This window comes from Geotrypetes seraphini, chromosome 3 (assembly GCF_902459505.1).
Source record: "Geotrypetes seraphini chromosome 3, aGeoSer1.1, whole genome shotgun sequence".
Classification (NCBI taxonomy): Eukaryota; Metazoa; Chordata; class Amphibia; order Gymnophiona; family Dermophiidae; genus Geotrypetes; species Geotrypetes seraphini.
Genome location: NC_047086.1, coordinates 302,209,089 through 302,215,088, shown reverse-complemented (window position 1 = coordinate 302,215,088; position 6,000 = coordinate 302,209,089).

Below are 6,000 nucleotides of genomic sequence, written 5' to 3'. Positions count from 1 at the left end.
TTTCAGCCTACTTTTGAATAAGGGAAGGGGCATGATGGACAAACCCAGGTGGTTTATCCCAGGCATGGGACGGCGAGCAGAAAGGAACAAAGTTTAGAATTGGAAGTGGAGGAGAAGGGTATAGATAAAAGCAATTTGTCTGAGGAACAGAGCTCTCAGGGAGGTGTATAAGGAGAAAGAAGAGAGGAGATACTAAGGGGCTGCAGAACGACACACTTGTAGCCAGATTATTGTTTACATATACATGGAATGACTAGTATACTAGCATTTGCATGTGTACTTGACACTTCACTTACCTCCTCTTAAAACCGATTATTGATGTAATCAATAGGAGATAAGAAACCAAGCCAGTGTAGAAAAAAATGGCTGTGCAGCACCTAGAAGGAAAGCATGTCCAGAGATGCCAAGAGTAAATCAACCCAAAGAGTGATATTTATAACACCAAGGAGTGGGATTGAAGGCCAAAGAGAGATGTTTCACAGGGTACATCCAGGGTATAAATCTAGAATGATTTAAGTGTACAGTGTTCCCCCGCAAATTCACGGTTTGCGGACTCACTAATTCACGGTATTCTCCAACCGCCTCTTCCTGTACTAAAGTCGGGTTACACCAATCAGGAGCTGCATGTCAAAGCAGCTCCTGATTGGTGTAGTCTTACTTTAGTAACAGGATGAGGCGGTCAGAGCATACCGTGAGTGATTTTCTTCACTCGCTGGTGCTCCAGCTGCCCTCTCCTGCCTTTAGACAGACGAAAATCCGTATTCGCAGTTTTTCAAAATTTGTGGGGGTTCCTAGAACGGAACCCCCGGAAATATCGGTGGAGTCCTGTATTATTTTATGAATGAATCGAGGCAGCATTAAATGATTTAAGGGCTTTAGTCTGAAGCCTCTGAAAGAATACAGACAAAGTGGATGAGCAACTTGGGAGCTAAAAATTGTTATCCGCCCAGTAGTTAAAAGTACTGTTTGTACATAGTCCACATAGTCCATGTACATCGATTTCAGAGCACATGTACTTGCAGGAATGGGAAAAGGGACAAGGCAAGGAGAAGCAGTAGGCAGCAGTGGTGTAGTAAGTGGGGGGGACCATCCCAGATGCCATTTTAGTGTGGGTGCTGGCACTTCTCCGTCCTTCCATGCCATGCTCAAGCCCTCCCTTCTCCACCCCCTGTACCTCTTTGCCATCGCGAGCAACTATTCTGGCCTATTGCTTGTGCTGGCTTGGCTCCCTCTGAAATCACTTCTGGATCGTGAGGTCAGGAAGTGACATTAGATGGAAAGTCAACATCGGTGTGAGCAACAGGCTGGAGAAGCTTCTCGTACTAGCGAAGAATTAAAGAGGTATGGGGTGGGAAGGGAGGGCGCAAGTGTTGCATGGGGAGTTTGGAAGGAGCAGGGGGTAGTACGGAAGAAGCAGGGGGTGGAGAGGAGGGCACAGGGGAGCGCCAATGCCCTGGGAACCTTCTGCCCTCGCTACGCAGGTAGGAAGGTGTGCTCAGATTCTTTCTACTAGTTGGACCAGTGGCGTACCAAGGGGACGGGGGGGGGGTGGTTCGCCCCAGGTACAAGCCATGAGGGGGGGGTGTTCCCAGCCTTGGAGTCATGGTCCGGGAACTTCCCTTCTCACGGCCCGGTTCCAAGGCTCTGGGTAGTCCCTGTGGCCCAGCATGTTCCCAGCCTTCTCTCCTGTCCGATGGCCCTTTACCTTCCATGAAGCTAAAAAAACTGCCGGCCTCGGTAGTGATTCAGCTATGTCACCCACGGCTCCCCTTCCTGCTTTCCACATCTGCCAATGACGCAACTTCCTTTTTCCGCCCGGGTGGATTGAAGCAGAGACAGACACGGAAAGCAAGAAGGGGAGCCATGGGCGAGGCCGGTAAAGGGCCGGTAAAGGGCCATTGGACAGGAGAGCAGACTGGGAACATACTGGGTCACAGGGACTATGCAGAGCCTTGGGACTGGGCCATGTGAAGGGAAGTTCCCGGACCATGACTCCCAGGCCAGGAACACCCCCCTCATGTCTTGCACCTGGGGGAACATTACTAAAAATATTTTTTTTACATTGGGGGGGTGGTGTCAAAAAACAATGGGCCCCGGGTGTCACATACCCTAGGTACACCACTGGGTTAGACCACTTGGTTTACTTCTGTAAGGCTTGCCTCTCATGAAAGCAGTGATCAAGATCATTGTACTGATACTTAATGAGTAAGAAGTAGAGCTCAAAGAGTATGAGTAAGAGAGCTTTCACTTAAGTGTGCCACACTCCTAATGAGTGAGAGTTGATATCTCTGTATGCATCTTCAGAAATAACATTTTCTAGTGTTCTCCTTCCCACTGTTCTATAATATATTTGCTGGAGGCATTGATGGTTGGATAGATTACAATGCCCTCTGTCAAAAACTTTTACCTGATATGGAAACTGAAGGAACCACTCCGCTCTTTATCACTCATACTTTAAGTAGTTGAGTCACAAAATACACATCTGCTTGAGTATTCTAGTGGTGGGAAGACGGGAGGTGTACTGTAGGGTTACACTGTAGAAAATTGACAATTTTCCCCAAAGTATTCAGATCCTTTGGTAAGGAGAAAAGGAGTAGAAAAATATGTGCGAAGACAAAATGGGAAAGACGACGGTGAACTATCAAGATTGCAATTGAATAAATAATTGATGAGCTTGTGGCTTAAGCCCGAGTCTCATTTATATTATCTTGCAGCTTCATTAAATACTGTTTCAGGCCTGTCTTAGGAGGTTCCTCTGGACTTTTGATTAATAGGCATTGTGTGCTTTTGTGTAGATGGCAGTTCTTGGAGGGGGAAGGGGGAGGTGCTTGCGACAACTGCTTTCTAAGCTCAAAAATCTTTCAGCTTAGCACCTTTTCAGAGCTGCTTCCTATTCCCCTCACTCTCATCAGAGGCCTCTACCTATGACAGGAAGCCCTAGTAAATAATATATAAAGATAAATGATAATTGCTCTGTTAAAAGTGTCTCTTAATGAGCATCATAAATTAAAAATTAATATTGCAAAGACTGCATGAATAGCCTCCATGCAGTAAACACAGCAGCAGGTATCAAGATAGCAAATGGAGTTAGCCTCTCTTCTATTTTCTCCACTTTTTCCATCAAACATTTAAGAACCAGAACATTGTTTTCCTCTCATTTCATATATCAAAGACCCAATGCACCTTACTGCTGTTCTTTGATAAATTTAGGGCTTTGTACGGAAGAAAAAACATTTCCTCCTAAGTTCTGTTTTAAGTTCAAGAAACAATGAACATTCTCTCCAAGCCTCTTTTATTCTTAGAATAAAATATCAGCTTTTTTTTTTTTTTTGCAACTTAGCTTTTCCCATCATTTTCCTATAGCTGATGTGTCACTGAAAGCACCAGAAACATTTGAAATATGATGAAACGCATCAAGCAGTGATGGCAAAAAAAAAAGAGAATCTTTTGAAAATGGAATGTCAGGATCAGATCGTGAAATAAGAAGTAGCTAATGGAAGGCATGAAACTTCAGCCTGCTTGCATGAAATTCTTAAGCTAGCTGACATGTTAGTTTGATTTGACCTTGGATATGGATTGTGTGACATCAAGGTTAGAGATAAAACTATATAGGCATAATAACATAAATAAAACTACAGATTTACCCCTCTTTTACTAAGGTGTGCTATGCTTTTTAACGCACGTTAAATATTAGCACATGCTAATTGCTAACGCGTGCATATCATCCTATGGATGCATTAGCGGTAAGCGCATGCATTGATTTAGCGCACGCTATATGCGCGCTAAAACGCTTAGCGCACCTTATTAAAGAGGGCCTTAATCTGCCTTGAATCTGATTTGGCCCACGGGCCTGAGTTTGACACCTCTGCTCTATTTGAATATTCAAGGCACCATAGGTTTCAATACTTATAAATAGTTCTCATATATATTTGTGAGGAAGGGAGTAAAACATCATTTTTCTACCTTTAGAATACCAAGAATCTGACAGGCCAAGATGCTTAGAGCAGAAGAGTAGGATGTTTGTGCCTTAGTAGATTGCACTTGGCTATGCATTTGGATTGTCTGTCCATCAGATCCTGGACTGAGTTAAAGTCCCCACCCAGGATAACTGGGATCTCTCCCACCTCCACTATAACTTCTAAGTGTTTTTCCAAAAATTCAGGGGTATCAACTGTTGGGGCATAGATATTGCATGATGTTCAGTCTCTATTGTCCATTTTAATAGGGAGCTGAACTGACTGCCCGTCTCTATCAAACAGCTGGGACAGAACTGAGGCTGAAAAGCCTTTGTGCAATAAAATAGCAATATTATTTTTCCCCTGTCGCTGGAGAGAATGATTTGACTTCATGCTATGCATTAGTGCACTTAAGTGATTCTCTGTGGGATAGGTTGGTCTCTTGAAGAAAAATACCTGGGTTAATTTGTCAAATACAGAACTTTCTGTTTGTAGAATTGTTGAAATCTTTTGGGTTGAGAGAAATTATCCTCCAATCATTGCCCATTTTTAATGCTATAATCCAGCATTTTGCATGAGGGAGTGAATATATGCCTTATTTTTTTTTCCCCTATAAGCAGAACGTTTAATTACGTGAATAAGATGTATAAAATGGATCTATGACGATTAGCCAGCAGTCTTTCTCTATGAAAAAGAGATGAGTGATTACTGCATAAATTTACGATGATCTGAGAAAAATACCAAGAGTATTGTATAGAAGGTTGTACAATATTAGTTTGGATTGTATCTGTTATAAGGTGTTACCAGTAAATTACATAGCCATAATTGGTTACTTTTTTCCTGACATTCAAACAAGAGTAGATCCCAGATAAGAAAAAAAAATGAATTGGGATCTATGTATTCTTGCTTCTACGTCTGCACTGCTGTGCATTTTGATACCTCTCTTTTAGGCTTCCTTACTTTTTTCCTGGCACATCCACTCATGAGAAACCAGGAACCTAGCAAGATAATAACCACTTGTAATGATGGTTCCCACAGAATTACCAATACTTTGAATAGTTGCACAGCATATTAAAAGCTCTACAATTAGCAGCAGCTTCATCAGACTATAACAAATATCTATGCCAATCCAATTACCATAAACAATAGTCTGACTCTCTTTATAAGCACAATGCTTATCCTCTATAATAAAACCCTAAGCACGCATGCGCACTTAGGAGGCCGTGATCCCTGCCACCATGATGTGTGCCTCCGTGGCTGCATTCCATTTACGGCACGTGGGGTTGCTTGCGGCAGGTGTGCCGGCTTGGGGCATGTGCAGTGGATTGAGCGGCAGTTTGTCTCAGCAATGACTGCGAGGTGTCCCTTGCTGGTAAGAAGTGGAGGGGGAGAGGGAAGGGGGCTGCTTTGGGGGGGGAGGTGTGTGCTGGGGGATGCCCGGGCTAGTGGATGCTGGACAGGGGGATCAGGGAAAAGAGAAGGGGTACTACTGGACGAGAGGAGCAGTGAAGGGGTGCTGCTGGACAGATTTTGATGAACAGGGGGAGCAGGGAAGAGGTGCTGCTGGACAGGGGGAGGTAAAACGAAGGTAGAAGAGCTACTGCTGGACAAGGGGAGCAGGGAAGAGGTGCTGCTGGACAAGGAGGAGATAAAAGGAAGGGAGAAGGGTTACTGCTGGACAGGAGGAGCAGGGAAGGGGTGGTGGTGGACAGCCGAGGAAAGAAAGAAAGAAAGAAAGAAAGAAAGAAAGAAAGAAAGAAAGAAAGAAAGAAAGAATAGTACAGTACAGAATCATTATTAAGATCTTTTGAACATGACCTTATTTGTTTGATACTGATCTGAAAATAAGAGTTTGTTTGCAATCTGTTGCCAGGAGGGTACAGACTCGGAACTGTTTGGTAACTAATCTATGTTGGGAAATACCTCTGGATTGGTTTCTGCTAGTAAGCAAGGTCAGAGCAGATGATATTAGTATGGTAGGGAAGAAGTGGCCCTGGGCTGAGGAATGAGTGGGACAAGGATGAGAACAACAACATAAAAAAAG